This window comes from Lynx canadensis, chromosome A2 (assembly GCF_007474595.2).
Source record: "Lynx canadensis isolate LIC74 chromosome A2, mLynCan4.pri.v2, whole genome shotgun sequence".
NCBI lineage: Eukaryota > Metazoa > Chordata > Mammalia > Carnivora > Felidae > Lynx > Lynx canadensis.
The window spans coordinates 30,577,019-30,600,576 of NC_044304.2; positions in this window are offsets into that span (position 1 = coordinate 30,577,019).

Genomic DNA, 23,558 nt, shown 5'->3' on the forward strand with positions numbered 1-23,558 from the left:
GAAAATGCAAAGTCTGTATTCTGCAGAAACATCGCTTTTTACTTGTTTGTTTGTTTGTTTGTTTGTTTGTTTGTTTCAAAGTGAGAGTGTGGTGAGACGCAGAAGAAATAAGAAATAGAAGAGTGGGGAGTTTAATTTTCACACTGATTGCAAAAGACAGACCAAGAAAATGAGAATTATCAAAATTTGTGCTCAGGAAAGCATGTGGTGTTGACTGGGAATGGGACCATCCCACTGGGCACAGGAATGATCCCTATGCCAGTTACAAGGAAAACATCTTGTGGGTGCAACTCAGTTTGTTATGATACATACTCTGTTAACTTACTATCTCTTGCAATTGAGTCTGCCCATGCTATGGTCATGTCCTGTGCACTAGCACTGTAATTATTCAGGAAGATCATGAGGATATTTGTTGCAGCTGTAATTACTAACAACTTCACCTTGCAATGTACATAAGTGAATCTTATTGTCAAGTGGCAGGCTGAAGTTAATAGATGAGAAAACATTTAGCTTCTTGAAGGCAAGGATGGTGGCTTCTTCCTATTTGTATCTTTTGTACCCAGAGTGCTTGACACTTTGCAGCTAGAGAGTTGGGAAAGGAAGGCTTGGGTAGGTGGGTCTGGGGAGGGAAGGAAGAAAGAGACGGAGGAAACCTAATATGAACTCTAGACAGGTGGTTTTCAACTCTGGCTACGTACTAGAATCATACAGAGAGACTAGTATTTGTATTAATTTTTACTGAATATTACGTGCACAAAGAGAAGTGTCCACATCATTAGCATACAGCTTGAGGGATGCACATCAAGAAAAAGACCCCTATTAGCATCTCAGAAGCTCCTTCTATGCCCCTTAGCATAGTCATAATGCATGTCATTACCCTTGACAAAAGGTAAACAGTTTCCAGACTTCTAACACTATAGATGAAACAATTAAAATAAATCCTTTATTGTGAAAACAAAACAAAACAAACCCACTATAGATGAGTTTGGGCTATTTTTGACATTCATATAATTAGAATAATCAGAATATAATCTTTAGTGTCTGGCTTCTTTTACTCAACATTATGTGTGAGATTTCTCCATACCATGTGGACGATTAGTACGCTGATTCTCACTGTTTATAGTGTTCGTTTGTGTGAATATAAAGTTTATCTATTCCACTCTTGCTGGACAATTGGTTCCTCTTCTGCTTTGAGCTATGTTAAATAGTGCTGCTGTGAACATTTTTGGACATGTCTTTTGGTGTATGTAGGGAAGTTTTAGTTGGGATATATTTCTGTTGGGAGTGGAATTCTGTTGGGAAACGTCACAGGGCATTTGCATGTTCAGCTTTAGTAGATGCCCACCTGTAGTGTGCAAGAATTCTAGTTCCTCCATATCTTCCTCTATACTTGGTATTGAGTGTCTGTCATTTCCACCATTTTAATGGGTATGTAATCATACTGCTTTTGTGGTTTTAAGGTGCATTTCCCTGGTAATTAATAGAGTACTTTTTCCTACACTTATTGGTCATTCATATAACTGCTGTTTTAAAGTTACTACTCTAGTCTTATGCCCAATTTCCTATTGAATTTTGTCTTATTCTGTTGGGTTTGTGGGAGTTCCTAATACATTCTGGATATGAAGCTCTGTTGGATTTGTGTTTTGTAAATATCTTCCCCCACTATAGGGCCTTCTTTTAACATTTCTTAATGTTGTGTTTTGATGGACAGAAGTTCTTAATTTTAATAAAGACTGATTTATCAGATTTTTATTTATAGGGGTTTTAGTGTCAGTTCATGAAATTTTTACTTGTTCTATGTACATAAATATATTTTCTTACTTTTTTCTTCTGGAAGTTTTACTATTCTATTTTCTTTATTTAGCTATGCAATCCACTTGGGATTAGCATTTGCATACAGCATGAGGTTAGAGTCAAGATATATATATATATATATATATATAGATAGATAGATATAGATATAGATATAGATATAGATATAGATAGATAGATAGATAGATAGATAGATCTATATATATATATATTTTTTTTCTATTGGGGTGTCCAGTTGACCCAGCTTAATTTACCTTTCCCAATCATAACAGTCTTTCTTTGTCATAAATGAGGTGACTATATATGTCTGGGTCTGTTTCTGGACTCTTTTTCCTGTTCCATCTTTCTATTTGTGTATCCTTGCACCAATATCACACTGACTTAACTATTATAGGTTCATAATAGGTCTTTCTATCTGAGTGTAAGTCCTACAGATTTATTCTTCTTTAAGACACTCTTGGGGCACCTTGGTAGCTCAGTCAGTCGAGCATCTGACTTCAGCTATGATCTCACGGTTTATGGGTTTGAGCCCCACATCGGGCTCTGTGCTAACAGCCCAGAGCCTGGAGCTTTCTTTGGATTCTATGTCTCCATCTCTCTCTCTGCCCCTTCCCTGCTCACACTCTGTCTCTCTCTCAAAAGTAAATAATAAAAATAAAACTTAAAAAAAAAAGATACTCTTCGTTACATGTGACTTATTAGCATTAATTTGTTGGTTTCTACCAAAACAAACCTGCTGGGGTTCTGATTCGGATTGCATTGAATTGATTGGTTTAGAATTGACAACTTTAGAATATTGTCTTCTTTCCACTCATGTACATGATATATTTACCTAAGTCTTCTTTTACAGCATTTTATAGTTTTCAGTAGTAAATAGTCTTGCACATCTTTTGTTAGATTTCTTCTTTGCTATTTGGTACATGTTGATGCTATTGCAAATGGCACCTGTTCAGCTTTTAAAAAATGCTGATGCTTAGACTAAACTGTTGAGAGATTCTGATATAATTCATCTGGGATGAGGCCTCAGTTTTAGTGATCTACACAGCCAAGTTTGAGTCTAACCCTTTGCTTGCTCTTGGAAAATCAGTAAACCATTTGAGCAGTCATTTTATTATTTGAAAACATGGGATAAGAACATTAGCCTTATTCTGTGGTTATAATTTGATGCCAAATGTAAAATTCAGATGCATAATTAATTTGACCTAGATATTTTATTCTTCTAAGGGTAGATGGTAAGATTGATTTTATTTACAAAATACAGTAAAACCACACTAATTGAATGTTGATTTGATCACATTATCCTAGGGCCTAAGAGCTCTTAAGAGTGAAAGTAGGAGTCATCAAGATGATGTAATTATTTCCCTTAGACGGAGGAGAAGCCTCCACTATTTCATTCAGAAACTGCTTATTCACACGTTCAAAACCATTCTAACAAGCTTAGTCACCTAGCTTCCCAGACTTCAACTGAGGGAAGAAGCAAGAAGGACAGAATAGAAGGCAAGACTACAAGAAAGAAGACCATAAACATCAGAAAAAGTGACTGTGAAGAACAGCAAAGATAGATGAACTCAAAGAAGAACAGGCTGGAACCATTCAGTTCAAGTTTGGGGGCGGGGGGAGGAAGAAGAGAGTTACACTGGAGAGCATTATTTTGTTATACACAGTCTTGTAACTAATTACCATCATTTAAGCCCCAAAGCAGCATAAAAATGCTGTGCGCTTTTTATAAGATGGTAGGGAAAATGGATAATATATTTTAAAAAAATTGTGTCCATCAACTGATGAGTGGATAAATTGTTTATATACACATGGCAATGAGAAAGAATGAAATATGGCCTTTTGTAGCAACGTGGAAGGAACTGGAGAGTGTTATGCTAAGTGAAATAAGTCATACAGAGAAAGACAGATACTGTATGTTTTCACTCTTATGTGGATCCTAAGAAACTTAACAGAACCATGGGGGAGGGGAGGGAGAAAAAAAAAAGTTAGAGGGAGGGAGCCAAACCATAAGAGACTCTTAAAAACTGAGAAGGAACTGAGGATTGATGGGGGAGGGAGGGAGGGGAGGGTGGGTGATGGGTATTGAGGAGGGCACCTGTTGGGATGAGCACTGGGTGTTGTATGGAAACCAATTTGACAATAAATTTCATATTAAAAGAAAAAATAAACTTCAGATGTTTGAAATTTAAAATAAATAAATAAATAAAAATAAATAAATAAATTTTAAAACAATGCTTAAAATAAAATTTTGGCATTTCTGCCATCTGAAAATATACTTCTTCTCATCTTTTTGAAATATTAGACTAATGTTATTTTTACTTACCACCTCTCTGTGGGTAAAGAGGTAAGCACTTATAAATCTTTTTCATTGTACTCCCACCTTATGGGAAAATGCTATTAATTACCATCTGCCCGGCTCTGTCATGAGGCTGGCACACATCTAAAGTCTCCCCTGAAAGAGTGAGTGTCCCAGATTTAACCCTGTCTTTATAACCGTATTTGTCATTTAAATAGTTTAGAGCTAATGGTGTTACAATCTTGCCTGACTCACACATTTGATTTCCCTATGTTGCCTTCAGGAGCAAATTTAGAAACAGAATATTTCCATGGGAAACTGAATTATTTCTCCCTGGAATTGCATTTCACCAATTCTTGCTCCAATATCTCTGTACCAAATACCAAAATAGAATGATCAATACTGCATTTTATCTGTGAAATTAGATCCTATGAAACCATTATTCAGCACAAAAGAAGCCCGAGCACATGTTTACTCACAGTGAAGCCAACCAACCCCAGATAAGTATCCGCCAAACATCTGGGAAAAGTCTAGGGATCTGGGTGGCAGATGTTGCCTTCTGACCACAAACAAGCAAAATACTGTAGGAGCTAGACCTTTGAGTGTTTCTCTACCTGAACTCAGCAAACATCGATTCAGTCAACAAACATTTATGCAGGTACCTGCTTTGTGTCAGCTGCTGGAGACATCTGGTCGACTGAATCATGTCTCTGACCTAAAGGCCTATGAGCTGGTGACCCAACAACTTACCATATTGTTAAATTTCTCCAGTGTTAGTATTACAGGGAAATTTACACAACACTGGAGCTGCTCTATTTTCTGACAGAAAGATGCCTAACGCATTAGGAAAGCTGAGATGTGCTTCAACAAAAGGCCAACTTAGCCATCATTTGGTTTGGCCAGTGACTTATTACTGAAGGCCATCTGGTTTTGTGACCGATCATAACCTGGAGTTTCACTCCTGGGTCCAAGGCTTTACCACCTATTAGCTGTGGGCACATTAATAGCCTCCTTTGGTTCTCAGCCTTCTCATCTACAAGATGGGAATAACAATAACCTTTCTCATAATTTGTTACTAAAATTATTGAATGTAAAGCATTTAGGTAACTGCCTGGTTCTTAATAAGCTGTTACATCCAGTGGCAAGGCGTGAGGGGTGGCGATTTCTTTACGCTAGGTACCATGCCAATTTCTTTAAATGCCGTATTTTATTTCATCTTCACACTAACTTTATTAGGCATATACTTCATAATCTTCATTTCACACATGAGGAAACTAAAGATATATACAGCAGGGTTTCTCAACCCTGGTACTATTGACATTTCGAGCTGGATAATTCTTTGGTGGGGGCGGGGGGAGTGTATTCTGGTCATTGTGGGATGTTTAGTAGCCTCCCTGGACTCTACTCACTAGATGCCATCGAAACAAGCAGTCAGTTGTGAAAACCAAAAATGTCTCCAGATACTACCAAACATCTCCCAGTACATAAATCCCACACCCCAACCTAGTTGATACTCATCGCTCTACAGGAGAAGTAATTTATCCACCTCCTACCAGCTAGTAGGTAGGATTTTTAACCCAGGCACTCTTAACCATTAGGTACCATTAGTAGCAGCGTACCATGCACTGGTTATCAACCCCAAGGGCGTACAGTACTTGTTACCCATCCCAGGGAGGACTCTAAACACTTCTGCTCATTGCATCTTGCTATCAGAGTCACCAAGGAAAATACAATGCAGTCAAGCCCTGGATGAAACAAGGCTCTATTCACATGGAGAAGAGACAGAGCAAGAGCCGCTTCAGTAGTGGGGTTGGACAGATGCCATGAGATGCACATTCTTTTTTTTTTTTTCAATATAGGAAGTTTATTGTCAAATTGGTTTCCATACAACACCCAGTGAGATGCACATTCTTGAAACAGAGACAACAGAGCACTGATTGAGCCTCCAAGAAGGAAAGACATTCGCCCACACACTGCTAAGCGAGACACAGGCTGTGTGGCACTTTACCTCCTCGTGTTCCAGGCCCAAGGTCCATTCTTATGCAGCCTGATGGGGGTTGAAAGACCCTGCACCTGAGACCAACTTTCCCAACAATTACATCCCCACCCAGTGTGTGGTTCTCAAAGTGTTGTTCCAAGACCAGCTGCATCAACATCACTTGGTAACCCGTTGGAAATGTAAATTCTTGGGCCCCATCCCAAATGTACTGAATTAGAAACTCTGAGGGTAGGACTTAGCTCTGAGTGATTCATTTGAGAATGAATATTGTTCAGTGGTTCCCAGCCTAGGCTTCATGTTAGGTTCACCCAGGTAGCTTTCAAAAACACAAGAACAGAAACAAACAAACGAAAACAGTCCCAGACCTCGCTTCAAACTTGGTCCTGAGAATCTGTGTCCTTATATTTTTGTCTGTTTTGATTTAAGCTCCCTCTGGTAATTTTATTTTATTTTATTTTATTTTCAGTTTATTTATTTATTTTTTTATTTTTCAATATATGAAATGTATTATCAAATTGGTTTCCATACAACACCCAGTGCTCATCCCAAAAGGTGCCCTCCTCAATACCCATCACCCACCCTCCCTCCTTCCCACCCCCCATCAACCCTCAGTTTGTTCTCAGTTTTTAAGAGTCTCTTACGCTTTGGCTGTCTCCCACTCTAACCTCTTTTTTTCCCCCCTTCCCCTCCCCCATGGGTTTCTGTTCCATCTGGTAATTTTAATATGCAACCAGCTTTGAGAGTCAGTGGTCTAGTGGGAAAAAAAGTGATGGCTATTCAGACTAGAGTTCCCATCTTTATGTGATCTTGGACAATATTCTTACCCTGTTTAGACTGCAGTTTCCACATCTTAAAAAAAAGAGATGTCACTTGTGGTGAGCATAGCATAACATATAGAATTGTTGAATCACATGCTGTATACCTGAAAGAAATGTAACAAACAATGTGTGTCAACTATATGTCAATTAAAAAAAGAAAAATTAACTAATTAATTAATTTAATAAAGGCGCCAGATTAGATGTTTCTTTCATTTTCATTCTCTGGCTCACATTTCCAGGTACTAAACTCCTTGTGTTAATTCACCGGCATTTTTTTCTTAATTCTCAAGTTAGTTAACAAACAGTGTAGTCTTGACTTGAGGAGTAGAATCCAGTGATTCGTCTCTTACATACAATACCCAGTGCCCATCCCAACAAGTGCCTTAATGCCCATTACCCATTTCCCCCACCCCCATTTGTTCTCTGCATTTAAGAATCTCTTATGGTTTGCCTCTCTCTCTGTTTTTATCTTATTTTTACTTCCCTTTCCCTACATTCATCTGTTAAGTTTCTCAAATTCCACATATGAGTGAAATCATGTAATTTCTGTGATATCTGTCTTTCTTTGAATTATTTTGCTTAGCATAATACCCTCCAGTTCCAACCACATTTTTGCAAATGGCAAAATTTCATTATTTTTCATTGCTGAGTAGTATTCTAGTGTGTGTGTGTGTGTGTGTGTGTGTGTGTGTGTGTGTGTGTGTGTATGCGCGCGCATGTGCATCTTCTTAATCCAATCATCAGTTGATGGACATTTGGGACCTTTCCTTAATTTGACTATTGTTGATAGTGCTGCAATAAATATTAGGGTGCATGTGCCCCCTTCGAATCAGTATTTTTATATCCTTTGGATAAATTCCTAGTAGTGCAATTGCTGGTCATAGGGTAATTCTATTTCTAACTTTTTGAGGAAACTCCATACTGTTTTTCAGAGTGGTTTCACCAGTTTGCATTCCCACCAACAGTACAAGAGGGTTTCCCTTTCTCCACATCCTTGCCAACATCATTTTTTTTTCCTGAGTTGTTCATTTTAGCCACTCTGACCAGGGTGAGGTGGTATCTCATTGTGGTTTTGATTTGTAATGACGTTTGATGTTGAATTCACTGGTATTTTAAATGATCTATCATTTCCATTTATAATGACTGTGGATAAGTTTCTTACCCTTTTTACATCTCAACTTTTTTCATCTGGAAACCCGATAGAAATACCGGGGTTGGTCAGAGGATATGACTTGGAAAGAGAAAACTTTGACCAAGTAAGTCCAAGTAAGGTATGTCTTCTTGCTCTGAGGTTTGTCTTCTGCAACTGACTCAGTTACGAAGCAGGTGGCCAGGACCATTTATCTCTGCCTGCATGGGCTTGATGTGGGCACCATTACAGCTGGAGCTGTGCCACCCATGAGGCTCAGAGGTAGTGAAAAAGAAAACAAAAAATACAAACCTCTTCTGTGGGCAGTCTGGCTAGACTTAGAATGTTCTTGACCAACCAAGATATTCTGGGCATGGCAACAGCTAGAACTCTGGATAAATGCACCCAAAGGAACCTGAGAAAGGAGTAGTTGGCCGAGATGTCATGCCTTTCTCTCTCAAAGGCTCAGAAGACCTTTTCCTAAGCAACCTAAAGTTTCCTCTCTTAATCATTTGTGCAGTTGCTGTGTTTTTTCTCAGGATGCCCACAGAGGGAGAAATGGGCTGTACTGATACAATCCCGAAACAAAGGAATGAGAGGAATATGATGGTATTCTTGAGAGAGAATAAAGAAAGAAAACAGAAAAAATGGAGGAAAGGAGGGCCTCTGGGAGTTCACACTGGCTTGCTCATTTCTTCCTTTGGGTAAAAGAACACCTGAGCTAATATCCCTATACACCATAAAAGGAAATTAATTTCCAATAGTGCAATAGTTGATAGAAACCCTCTAGAATAGTGCCCAAACTTATATTCATGAGAATCTTCTATGTATATATGCATATACATAATAAAATGTATGCATCTGCATATATATATATATATATATATATGTACACACACACACACACACACACACACACACACACATGAACTCTATTTACAGGCCCACCTTAGAAAGTAGAATAGTATCATAACTTTTGATGGTCTTGCAACCCTCCCTCTAATGCGCATTCCCTTTTCTCACCTCTGAGAGGAACCACTTTCCTAAATCTTGTGTTTATCGTTCTCTTGCTTTCTTTACAATTTTAATCTATGTGTATATACAAGAAAGATTATACTACTATTGCATGTAATAACAAAGAAGTAGGCAAACCCCAAATGTCCACCAAAAATAAAATAACCAACAAGTTTCAGCCAATTCATACCAAAACAAATTAGGCATGAATGAAATAAACTACAGATATATGGATCAACAAGGATGAATCTCAAAAATATAATTCTGGGTAAAAAAAAACCCCAAGTGGCAGAAATACAACATGGTCTCATTTTTATAAACAACAAAACCTAATAAATAATATTATTTAGAATAAAACACATTGCTATTTTACTATGTAAATTGAATTATCAAAAACCTCACAGCTTGGGGGGCAGGGGGGATATGGAACAATTTGGTCAGCTGTCTCTAGGATCATGATAGCAGTGTCATGTCAATGGCCTTTAGAATTTTTCTCCCGGTGACCTAGCTCCCTTTTAGAATTTGCTTCACTTCCCTGGTGAATGATTCGAAGTGAAACTGGTATAATTTCCCCTATTTCTGAGAAGTCATTTGAAAGATGGTGCTGGCTGCCCCTTGAAGTTTTCTCGACTGGTTCCAGAATAATAAAAAATCACCTGAGGTTCATCTCACTCAAAGTCTTGAAGAGGATGTTATTATTTTGCAGAGGTGCTGAGAACTGATGCAACACATCATGTGATTTATGTAAAGGCTAAATTGCAGTTATTATCAAGCTAGCAACGGCTAGCTAGTACAGATGCTGATATGGATGGGTGAGATTTTTAAAATCATCAGCTGGTTTTTATTCTTCGGTATTGGCCTTTTCCTCTCCTCCAAGGGTACACATTTCTGGAACTACAGCTATCCTGATGGTTAATAATGTAACAGCAACACTAACAGAGGACTCATGACCTTCCAGGTATTGTTCTAAGGACTTCACATGTATAGAGTCACTTAATCCTCACAATAACCCCTGTGGGGAAACTGAGGCATGAGAAGTTAGAGAATCTGTTCAAAGTCACACGGCTGGCAGACAGTCCATGCTTACAATAACCACAGTCAGCTATCTGCACAAAGCCAAAGAGGTTTTGGTCTGTTAAATGTGTAAACGTATTTTGAAAGAGACAGTAGAAAAGATCAGATCATATAATATATATTAAGTAGACTCTACGCCCAATGTGTAGCTTGAACTCACCACCCTGAGATCAAGAGGTGCATATGTTGTACTGACTAAGCCAGCCAGGTGCCCTTAAATATATTTTTAAGACACAAGTTTTTATAATTTTCCAGCTCAATAAACTCAATCTTCAGTTAAGTAACTTATGCTTGTGGAGATAAAACAAAGTGTTGCTAACTAAGACTGTTCTCTTAAATGTTAGGCTGGCTATATGTTAGACCTTAGGTTTCACTGGGCAGCCAAGAATCACGTGAAAAGAATTAATCCTTAAAAAGCTCCAAAAAAAAAAAAAAAAAGCTTTAATTAATCTACATAAGGAGAAGCAACAGCAGTCACACGTCTTTATTGTTAATACCTTCCCAGGTCAGGGCGCCTGGGTGGCTCAGTCGGTTAAGCGTCTGACTTCAGCTTAGGGCCTGATCTCACGGTTCATGAGTTCGAGACCCTCATTGGGCTCTGTGCTGACCGCTCAGAGCCTGAAGCCTGCTTCGGATTGTGTGTCTCCTCCTCTCTCTGCCACTCCCCTGCTCATTCTCTCTCTGTCTCTCGATAATAAATAAACGTTAAGGAAATAAAAATGAAAAATACATTCCCAGGTCCCCCTTTTCCCTAGTCTGCCGGAGTTAATGCATGTGCTCAGCCAGAGTTAAGAACACTATACTAGTTAAATGTGCTTCTCAAAGAGAAATCCTTGAATTGCCAGGATCAGAGTCATTTACAGTACTTATTAAAGAATACAGTCACAGGCTTCCCAAGTCAGATTCTCTTAATGGACACCTACATTTGAGGGTCACACTTCCAAAATTAGCTTTGTCTTCAAATGGAGAGGTGTGGCGAGAAACAGTCCCCAGATGCAGGCAGGGTAGGAACAGGGTGAAAAATAATTGTAATAAAGACATTTTCTTAATTTCAACTGAGGTTGATTATTTATATATGTATTGGTCTTATGAATTTCTTCACTTGAAATACTTATGATTGCCTTAGACCAGGTTCTATTAGTTTCTTTTTCTTTTTAAAAAATGTTAATGTTTATTTATTTTTGAGAGACAGAGAGACAGAGAGAGGGAATGAGTGGGGGAGGGGCAGCGAGAGAGGGAGACACAGAATCTGAAGCAGGTTCCAGGCTCTCAGTTGTCAGCACAGAGCCTGACGCGGGGCTCGAACCCATGAACCAAGTAGGACACTCAACCGACTGAGCCCCCCAGGCTCCCCATAATTTACTTTTCTTTTACACATTAATTGGCAGGTATTTTCTATTCTGAATTCATTCAGCCTCCGGTAGGTATCTATTGAGCTTGGACCATGGTGCCGGCACTGTTGCAGGTGCTGGGGGTACAACATAGTGAAAAATGGCAAGGTTGCTACTCTCATGAGGGTCTTTCCATAGCTGTATGGGAAACAGACAATAAAGTATACAGTAGATACTCTAATACTAGATTTGGATAAGCACTATGATGGAAATGATCTCAACGTAATGAGACAGAAGTAGTACAAGAGGGGATAGTTGTGCCGAAGTCAGCTTGTCCTAGCTGGCGAGAGCTAAGAATTTAATTTTCAGGAGTTTTTCAAGCTGGTTGGGGAACGCAGCTCTGATTAAAATTTAAAACACATAAATTTACAAGTAAATGAATTGTGTTGAACACAAAGGTAACTTTGTGAGTACTCAGAAAGTAGTTTCCTAATTACTTGACTGCATTCCATCTATTGTCTTTCCGTGTTACGGTGTATCTCTTCTGAACTCTACCTTCAGTGATGTCGCTTGAAACAAGACATCTTGGGAGTATGTACACCATGAACTGCCAAACACTAAAAACCAGGGCTTGATTTATTGTTTTGTGGATTGTCTAAATTTAATAAAGTTATGGGGAGAATGTTAATAATGCAAATTGAGCTGAAGAATGTGCCTTATAAGTAGCTGTTACATTGTGATTATCACAAAAATTGAGAAAAATATTCTTTCGATATTTGTAAGCTATTATCCAATTCAGCACTTTCTGTGGACTAGGCCATCAATATTTTCTTCCACACTCCTATATACAAACTCGTCCAAGTGTGGAATTCTCTGGGTTATTTAAAAACAAATACAAAACCAAAACACCTGGTGAGAAATGTTATCAGCTATAAAGTGGTCTCTTCTCCATGTGACTTGGCTGTTCCTTCTTTGGCTGAGGCTGTGGTCCCCATTACAGCTTAATAGGCTGTATCTGACAGAGCTCAGTGATGATATCAACAGTGACTTGGGTTGCTTCCCATTCCTGCTGTCTGTCAAGCTTCCTCTAGATTGGAAGCTCTATCCGTCAAGTCAAGAATGTCCTGGAGATGGCTTTGATTGAACAAGCCTGAAACTATCCTATAAGAATGTCATGTCTTGGCCAACTCTATTGAGCTGCCACATGGCTTCCACTTGGATTCTACTTTCTGTTTTTTCCCACTGTTATCAGTTATATCTTTCAATGAAGAGGTTTTTTTTTTTTTAATTTCTGTGCCCAGAAGTGCTATAAAACAGGAAATAATTGAATACATGGAAACCAAGGTTTCTATTTTCTAGGTTATTAAGATTGGGTTGTTGAAACAAACTGGGTTTGTGTATAACTTCAAGGTCATTGCAATGGCAGAATTTAATAGAATCTATCAGAATACTGGCCCAGAAAAATTGTGTCACTATGAATTAAAACAATCAGGAGTAATCTAAATACAGATTTGATGAAAATCAGAGCTTCAATTCAGATTTGCCTCCATTAATGGGGCATAGCAATATCGTGGAAGATATTCCAGTAAGAGGGAAAAAGGTGTCATGAATGGGAGAGGTCATGATCACAGTGGATGCCAGGTATACGTATGTACCTGCATGTGTTGGAGAGGGTGAACAAAAGAAGAATGAGGAATGATTCATTTATGCTCTTTCCTCTTTTTCTTTGACTCTCGTCCTGTCTTTATTTTTCTTCTTGCCTTTCTGCTCTCTGAAGACACCAAACATGGAGAATTATTGTTGGAATTTATCTCTTGGAAGTGGCGGAAAAAATTTAATTTCCCTAAAGTGTGAGATACATTCTCATTCATTTCATCTACTCAGGGACCTTCCACTTCTGGGCTGTGTGACTTTCCTCGCAGAGTTAGAAATATTGAATTAATTCATATTATGACTATTTCACAAATGTCAATTTTTCTTGTGAGATTTATTTATCCATTAAATAAGTGGATAAATAAATTTATATATGTTAAATAAATTTATCCATTAATTTATTGCTAGGGACCATTTTACTCCTACAACCTCTCTGTTCAGCTTTGTTCTTCCAACTCTTACTTGGAATCTGTTATGTGGATGAAAGATGGTCAGTTGAGACATGATGAAGAAATGAATGAATGGGTGAATGGAGCCAGAACCACCCTAAACTCTTGTTTCAATAGAGAAGATATGAGAGAAGGTTGCGTGTCACTGTGCATCCTTATTGCTCCCAGTTATCTTTTGTCTTTTTTTTAACTGTAAGATCACAGCAGGCCTTGATCACTATTCCTGCTCTAATGCAGAATGACTTCCAGGACACTGGCTGAGATAAAATAACAGAATGTGGCTTTGAGTTCTGTGAACAAAAGAGCTCTGAATGCTGTTCTAACAGTATTTTATGACATTATTTCTCCCATTGTGTGCTGCTTCCTGCATCTTTGCTGCTGCATATTGATTGAAAGTATCTAAAAAGAGTACTGAAAAGGGAAAATGGAGTCAGCCTACGATGTGTCTCTTATAGAGCATCAGACAGAACAGTGGGAGGGAAGGAAGGGAAGCAGATATAGAATAAGGCAATTTGGACAAGGGACAATAAGGAGAGTAAAAAGGAAAGCAAGAAAGCAAGAAAGCAAGAAAGCAAGAAAGGAAGGAAGGAAGGAAGGAAGGAAGGAAGGAAGGAAGGAAGGAAGAAAAGAAAGAAAGGGCATTATAGTAGCAGGACTAAAGGGGAAACATGTAGAGAATGTTCTTTTGTCAATTCTTAGAATCTCAGGCCCCTAAGGGAGTTTCTGAACTCTTTTTGTCTGGATGTTAGGAAGAGATCTAATTTCATTTTTGGCAAGAAGGCCAAATGACAGAATTCTCAGGATTGTAAGGGACTCTATGTTCCAATAGTATAACCAAGAGCAGTGGTAGTGTCTCCTCTGAATCATTGCTTAATAGGTATCTGAGCTGTACTTGCTTGCCTCCAAACGTCTGGAGCTCACTACATACAAGTATTTCATACTTGTTCTTCCCTATGCTGAGCTGAAATCTGTTTTTCGTCATTTCTACCTGTTTATCTTATATGCAAGTTCCACTGCTTACTGGGTAATCTTTGGAAAGTTGTAGAATCTGGGCTTCGGTTTTTAATCTATAAAATTGGTATAACAGAGGGACACCTAAAATCAAGAGCTTCTGACTCTTGATTTCAGCTAGGGTTATGCTCTCAGGTTTCATCAGTTTGAGCCCCACGTTGGGGTCTGCACTAATGCGAGGAGCCTGTTTGGGATTCTGTCTCCTTCTCTCTCTGCCCCTCCTTTGCTTGCTCTCTCTCTCAAAATTAAATAAATAAACATTAAAAAATTAAATTAAATAAACATTAAAAATAAACAAATAATAAAATTGGTATAACAGTGTCTAGTTCATCCAGTCGTGGTAAGAATGAGATGAAAATAATCCATTTGAAACAGTGCCCATCTTCAGGTCCTTCCATATTTTATTTTCTGTGGTTTCCAGTTTTCTACTCAATCAAAAGTCTTTTGGTTCTCCTATCATCCTTCAAAACCCTTCCCAGATCTAATATCCCATCTAAATTATTTGGTGACCATTTCCCAACTCATCAAATTTTGCATCACCTGCTATAGAATCTACAGAATTTCAAGAATGTAAAATGATGTAATTGACCCAATCTATGGATTGATATTGCCTGCTATTAAGATAAAGGTCTCCTTTGCTCTCTGATGAAGACTGAAACTTCCACTGAAGCCCTGAGATCATTTAGATAAGCTACCAATGATTCCAGAAAAACATATAGAGTGGGATCTATCTGCTTATTTTATGTTATCTTATAAAATGATGCATGATTATGATAGAAAAAAGGAGAAAATAAAGATGAATAAAATATCTAACTTAGACAAAATATCCACATAAAATTGTTTTAGGGATTTTGTTTAGATCCCTCCGGACTTTAAAAACAAATTTGTTAATACACAAATAGAAAATGTAAGTGTTTTCAAATGTATGACCAACTAATCTTTGACAAAGCAGAAAAGAATATCCAATGCTGGGAAAACTGGACAGCTACATGCAGAAAAATGAACCTGGATCACTTCCTTACACCATACACAAAAATAAACTCAAAATGGGTGAAAGACCTAAAATTAAGAAAGTTAGCCATCAAAATCCTCGAGGAGAAAGCAGGCAAAAACCTCTTTGACCTTCTTACTCAACACATCTCTGGAGGCAAGGGAAACAAAAGCAAAAATGAACTACTGGGATCTCATCAAAATAAAAAGCTTCTGCACAGCAAAGGAAACAATCAGCAAAACTAAAAGGCAACTGATGGAATAGGAGAAGATATTTGCAAAAGACATATCAGATAAAGGGTTAGTATCTAAAATCTATAAAGAACTTATCAAACTCAACACCGAAAAAACAAATAATCCAGTGAAGACATGGGCAAAAGACATGAATAGACAATTCTCCAAAGAAGACATCCAGATGGCTAAAGACCAGTGAAAAAATGCTCAACATCACTCATCATCAAAGAAATACAAACCAAATCCACACTGAGATACCACTTCACACCTGTCAGAATGGCTAACATTAATAACTCAGGCAACAATGGATGTTGGTGAGGATGCAGAGAAAGAGGATCTCTTTTGCACTGCTGGTGGGAAAGCAAACCCCTGGTACAGCCACTCTGGAAAACAGTATGGAGGTTCCTCAAAAAATCTGCTTACACTACTACCAAGGGATACAGGTATGCTGTTTCAAAGGGGCACACGCACCCCAGTGTTTATAGCAGCACTATCAACAGTAGCCAAAGTATGGAAAGAGCTCAAATGTCCATCAATGGATGAATGGATAGAGCAGATGTGGTATATATATACAATGGAGTGTTACTCGGCAATCAAAAAGAATGAAATCGTACCATTTGCAACTACATGACAGAACTAGAGAGTATTATGCTAAGCGAAATTAGTCAGAGAAAGACAAATATCATATGACTTCACTCATATGAGTACTTGAAGAGACAGAACAGATGAACACAAGGGAATGGAAGCAAAAATAATATAAAAACAGGTTGGGGACAAAACAGAAGAGACTCTTAAATATGGAGAACAAACAGGGTGTTACTGAAGGGGTTGTGGGAAGGGGGTTGGGCCAAATGGGTAAGGAGCATTGAGGAATCTACTCCTGAAATCATTGTTGCACTATATGCTAACTGACTTGGATGTAAATTAAAAAAAAAAAGGAAAAAGAAAATATAAGTGTTTTACAATTTGGGATTATCCCATACCAACTGATCAACAAATCTTCTGTTTTCATTCTATCATACGGCTTGAAAGTTCTTTGAAGTTCAATGCATATTCTTTACAATTTTTAGTGCCTGGATAATATCCCCACGGTTATTTACTCAATTGCCTACAGGTGTGCAATTGTGATTCGAAATCTGTGATTTTATAAACAAGTGCTGCAATAAGCATTCTTGCACATCCATCTCTTTGCACTTATGTGCACTTATATTCCCTTAGAATAAATTTCTTTATATGGAGCTAGTGGTTCTAAATGTATGTATTTTTTTAGTCTATTGATTCCTATTAACAAATTGACACCAGGAAAGGATGCAGCTAAATCATGTAAAAACATGCTGACTTCCTCACATATTCTATGACTATTAAAAAGAAAGAACTCAAGACAGTGGCCAGCACAATAAATGTTAGTTATTGTGGTCACTGTCAATATTATTCTATTACTGTTGTGTTTTCTTGATGTTGCCGTCATTTTCCATCTCTTCCCAGTGGATATCTTGTGGTGTAATTAAAATGGAGTACTTGCTTTTTCCCTACAAGTATCCCACACTTCAAATCTCTATATCTTGTTCATGTTGTTTATTCTAATTGTAATGCCTTTTCCTTTTCTCCTCACCTGTCATTATCCTCCGCAGCCTGCAAAGTTTGTCACGTAAATGAACTTAAATTCCTTTGTTGTTGTCGTTGGTTTTTGTTTTTCCCAAGCTCTCAACAAGCTCTATTGTTTGAATCTCTAGTAGAGTTCAGGATATCTCTTTCTGAATCGTGCTGTTTTGCATTCTTGATTCGGGGTGTAACAATTAGAGTGCAACTTATCTGACTTTGAGGAATGTCTTTTTTTTTTTATAGCTGCATCCCCTGTGGTGCCTAGCACTCAGACAGGGACATAGTACATGTTAAAAAGCAAGTGTTAAAATGAAGGGGCTACTACCTGATGCTAATGCTAATACCTCATACCTCGTGCTAATGACGTATTATCATCTCAAGCACCTTTACAAGAACGAGTTGTTTACTAAAAAGAAACTAATTAGTAGGCAAATCTTTATAGAAGATTTACAATCTCTTAACTGTGTATGTTGGGTTTAGGGACTTTCAGCGAGGCATAGGCACACTTAATCATCGTATTTGAGGTTGTCTTTATGGAAATTTATATGTCAAAAGATAGGTTTATATGGAACTGGCTTCCCCAGGGCTCACAAATCTGACCACTGTCCTACTTTTTGTTGTTTACAGGACATTTACATTGAAGGATCAAAAATGATTTGCCACACAGAAATCAATGAAAACTGTTTTGATAACAAGGAAAATCCCTTGCATTGGCATGGAGGTGTTGAGTTTATAAAGTGATTTAACAGATATTGCACACTTTCAAAAGCCATCTGAATAGGCTGCAAACTCGATGGTTAAAAAAAAAAAAGATTAACAAAGTTTTCCATTTCTTTTGATACATCGGGTAGCACTAAGTGTGCTTCTCAGTAAATATGGTGGGTTCTCAGTAAATATGGTCGTCCACCCATCAGGACCTAAAGACCAGAACCCAGTGGCATCCCAAACATCACTACATTTATACTAATTTAAACACTCACCCTGAATCCTAGGTCTGTACTCCTTTCTCATCCTCTAGCCAAGACAAAAAGGATGAGTGTGAGTAAGGAGGTGTCAAGCAACTTCAATACCTAATGACTTATATTCATTCCTAAAAGCCAGAGATGGGGATCATGGTTAATCCAGCTCTAAAATATGCTTTTTCAGGTTAATCTCCCAGGCCAAAGTTGTTTTTGTAGTAGTAGCTTATACACTAGGCTTTTTGAAAAGTCAGAAGGGGGTTTAGGGGATTTACAGAGAAAGCTCAGATCCGGACGGCACCTAAATTCTAGTTCAGTCCTAGTGTTTGATGATCTGCCATTTCAGCCAGGTCCCACTAGGATATGCCTTGGCTTGAGAGATTGCGATTGGATCAATACTTCTCACTGCAGTGTTTCAAGGCAGCAGTTCTATGGTGTGGGTGGAAGGAGGCTCAGGGTGTTATTAAGCCCCAGGAAAGAGAGGGGGGTCTGGAGAAAAGGGTTGTAGTTTGCAGACCCAGGAAGCCTTCTGGCCTCAGAGTGGTGGACAAAAACCTTTGTTACCTTCATATGAAGATGTGCTCTCTATGGATTATGTAATTATGAGGGACTGAATGAAATGCCCACAGTAATACACCTTCTGTTCTTCTACAGTTCAGTTAGACTTGTTTTAAGAAAATGTAATGAAAGATGTCTTTGACTACATTAGTGATATTTTGTTTCTTACTTGGAGGAATGAGTACACAGTTTTCCTCATACTGTATTTTATAACTTGCGCTATACTTCAAATATTGCATAACATATTTTAAAGGAAAGAAAAAATATGATGAATGGCTTTATATAGTTGGCTGATAAATGATTGATTAATGATGTTACAATATTTTTCCTTTACATGTAAATTCCATTTCTAGTGATACAGACCTAGCATGGGTTGGGTCCGAGAAATGGACTTCGGGAGTGGGAGAGAGCCATTGTATCTAGATTTCATATTCATGAAAGTCTAAAGTTTAGTCGTTTATGATTATGTACACATAAGGTTATCATGTAGTTTTGAATGCACAGTGACAAGATTAAAGGAAAGACTCATCGTTCAACCTTGAGTTAATGCCCCATTACTGGATCTCATTGCCTGAAGTACACTGTGAATCGTTAATGTATGTATATATTCATAGCTGCACCACTATTGTTTAGAATCATGTATTGGTATTTATCATACTCCAAACATTGGAAGAGGCTGGCCCTTCCCTGACTGGAGCTGAGCCCTGCTAATGAGCTGCTCCATGCAGAGAAAGATCTCTGAGTTGGAAGAAAAAGTTCAATCTCAGATTCACACCAAATGGACCACGCAAGTCAGTTCTTATAGCCTTCCTGACTCTTCTACAGAACCAAACACAACGAAATGCATGCTTCTGGTGACTTGGGACTCCTTGAAGGGTTTAAGCATGATCCGTATAGTTTTAATAATGGCTAAATTTGATTGAGCTCTTCTTATGTTCCAGAGCTCTTTAATTATATTGTCTCATTTAATCTTCCCAACAGCACTATGAAATAGGCATTATGATTATGCCCATTTTACTGATGTGGACATTGAGGTTTTGGACGGTTAATTAACTTGTCCAAACTTCCACTATTATTAGTCTTCTGAGCTGGTATTTGAGCAGAGGTCTGTCTAACTTCAAAGCCCTATGTGTTTAAACAATTTGGAATTCTATACCCATTGTGGGTAATAAGAAGACGCTGGTTGATTGGTTGCTTGACTGTGGCCTAAAGATAAAAGGCTCCAATCATGTCCAAGTACAGTCAGGGATTTCTACAACCCCTTCATATTTCAGCACTACCTGTCTTGAAAGGACTTATACACATTAAACTAGAGGCTAATGGTCACTTACTAGTAACATTCCTAAACCATATGCCAGAAATGCAACCTTTTTGTAAATACAGTAAAACCTTGGTTTGCGAGCATAATTCATTCTGGAAACATGTTTGTAATCCAAAGCATTTGTATATCAAAGCGAATTACCCCATAAGAAATAAGGGAAACTCAGATGATTCGTTCCACAACCCAAAAATATTCATATGAAAATGATTACAATACTGTAATATAATACAAAGTCATCAAGAAAAGACAAAATATAAAGAAAAATAAACACATTAACCTGCACTTGCCTTTAAAAACCTTCATGGCTGGTGTGATGGTGACAAGAGAGGAGGGTTATTGTGTAGGACGACTTACACAATCACTAACAGAATCACTGCTGTCTGTTGGTTCAATGGAATCTTTTTCTTTTCCTGTAACTTTAACAAGGAACCTATCCAACGACCTAGAATGAAGCAAAGCATTCCTAAGCTTACTCTTGTATGCTTAAAGCAAAGGACTGTCCACAGGTGCTTTAAGTGACAAAAAATACAATAGTGCCAGTTGTGGGCACCTTCCAACGTTCGGAAAAGTCACTGATTTCTGTAAAACATCACGGCCTGAGACTGAGCATCCGAGCATGGGAGACGATCACCCACAATCCCAGAGAGAGAGGAAGAGAGAGAGACAGAGAGACAGAGAGACAGAGAGAGAGAGACCTATTGACTCAGTTTTGATCATGTGACATTCAGTGTCACGTACTACTCCTATTGCAAGACATCATCAAGCCAAAATTAATTAGAACTGTTTGCTCATCTTGTGAAACACTCACAGAACAAGTTACTCACAATCCAAGGTTTTACTGTATTTTGCTAGAAGAAGGTAGAGATTCTGATTATAGCACAATTTGGGAAATTATTCTATAATGTTTCTCTTATTATTTTTTCCAATATATTTTAACAATAAACAATAAGGAGAGAGGAAGGAAAGACATTTCAATCATCTGACAAATACTGTTAAAAGAATGCATCCCTTTGGGGTATGTAAATCTTAATCAAGTGTCTTCTAAAATTCAAATGTCCTTGGGTGGGATGACTCACAATATTAATTGATAGGAAGTCAAGTCTAACAGAATAGTTATGCACCTGGGCTGTGGAATATTACAACTCTGGGTACAAATTCAGCTGCCCCCTAATTGATGATTGGTGTAAAAAGAGGATGGATAAGGGGTTCCTGGGTGGCTCAGTTGGTTAGGCGTCCAATACTTGGTTTCGGCTCAGGTCAGGATCTCACGGTTCGGGAGTTCAGGCACCACATTGGGCTCTGTGCTGACAGCATGGAGTCTGCATGGGATTCTTTCCCTCTCCCTCTCTCTCTGCCTCTCCCCTACTCACTCTCTCTCTCAAAATAAATAAATAAACTTTAAAATTTTTAATTAAAAAAAAGAGGGTGGATAAAGCAATTCAAACCATCCTATAACCCAGAGTACTTGCCCTACTAGTGATTACGTATATACTATCTGTACCCATTATAATTTTCGTAAATGCAAGTAACAAAAATTTCAATTCAAATTCATTAAAAAAAGAAAAGAAAAAGATTTGTTCTGCTTTAGGCTCCATTCTGAAAACTATTTCCCTGGGATCCAGGTTCTTTCTCTACTTCTCTTGGAAACTCTTTGCTCTCTGTAGGCTCCTTCCTTATATGCATTCTTCTAATGGGGTGACAAGATGGCTGCAAGTGGGTCCAGTCTTATATTCAGTTTCAAATTCAGACCTGGAATGCCTTCTTATTTTTTTTTTTTTTGTTTTAAAAGTAAAATGCTAGAATAAGTTTTGATTTAACACATTGGCTTAGCCTACACTATGTTCCCATTTCTCAACCAATCACTCAGGTTAAGAGAATAGGGTGCTTCAGGAGTTCGTTCTGTGCCCTGCTCCCCCACATATCATCCCCCACAGCATAGGGGAGAGTGATTTCCTAGAGACAGTTGGAGTACTTTTATTAATTATGGGGGTTGATAAATTGTAGGCAGGCAAAACAACAAAATTCTACATATACACCTTTTCTTTAGAAAGATCTGTGCACTCCTGGATACAAATAAAGTGCATTCCCTCACTGGGGAAGAATATACATTCTTCCAGAAGAGAAAATTGCCAGCCACCTGATGGATGAGACTGCTGCTTTCCAGGCTGTTCTGAGCTTGGCTCTAGCTGCTGATTTGAAAAGTCCCCTCTTGCATAACAATTACACCTGGCACACTCGCTTGGGAACATGAGGGAGAATTTTCTTCATCCTTTCTTAAAGATGCAATTGTTTCTGACAGCCAGTGTCATCTGCGGTGACAGATGTCACTTCTGACTCTCATTCACAGCAGACTGCTGAGCTCAAGGAGACTGCTAGTCTTTGATGATGGTTTTAACCCTTACCTAGAAAAGCCAGAGCACTGAAAGGTTTGGGTTCATGGGACTCTGTTAGTAATACATGTAGTAAGTCAAGGGCTCCTGATGCCACTGAATACAGCCCATGTACTTCCCTAGTTGTCAGCCACCACATGGTCTACAAATACACATGGTTGTTCAAATACACTACAGTGTAAATGCCAAGAGGGGAAAACATTGGGTTTTGTTGTTTGCTTTATCTTTCGTGGTTCTTTGTGGCTAGCACAGCGCTGGACAGGTAGTAGAAGTTAAATAAATATTTGTTGAATGGCTGAGTGAATGATTGGATATAAGAATTTTAAATGATATTTAGCACTCATATGGGTATAATGTGTGTGTGTGTGTGGTCATACACGTATATAATGTGACTAAGGTCTGTTATTTTTTTATATTTTTTTATTATTTATTTTTTGAGAGACAGAGACAGAGCATGTGTGGGGGAGGGGCAAAAGGAGAGGGAGACACAGAATCTGAAGCAGCCTCCAGGCTCCAAGCTATCAGCACAGAGCCCGATGTGGGGATCCAACCCACAAACCGTGAGATCATGACCTGAGCCAAAGTTGGACGCCTAACCAACTGAGCCACCCAGGTGCCTTCGGGTCTGTCATTTTAATCTATTGTTCACATGGGAAATTGAGGCACAGTGGTTAGGGAATTTGCATAAAGCCCAACAAGCAATTAACACCATGGCTGTAATATACATTGTTTTAAAAACTATTTTTGAAGTCTCTTATGGAAATTACTCAGCTGTTTCAAATATCTTTCCTTTTTTATAGTGTTTTGCAATCCATTTATTACTTATTTTATTCAACATATACTCACTACAGAATTATTGTTTTCCAGACATGTTTACATTCTCATTTTTATGCTGAACCCCACAACTAATAGGTGCCA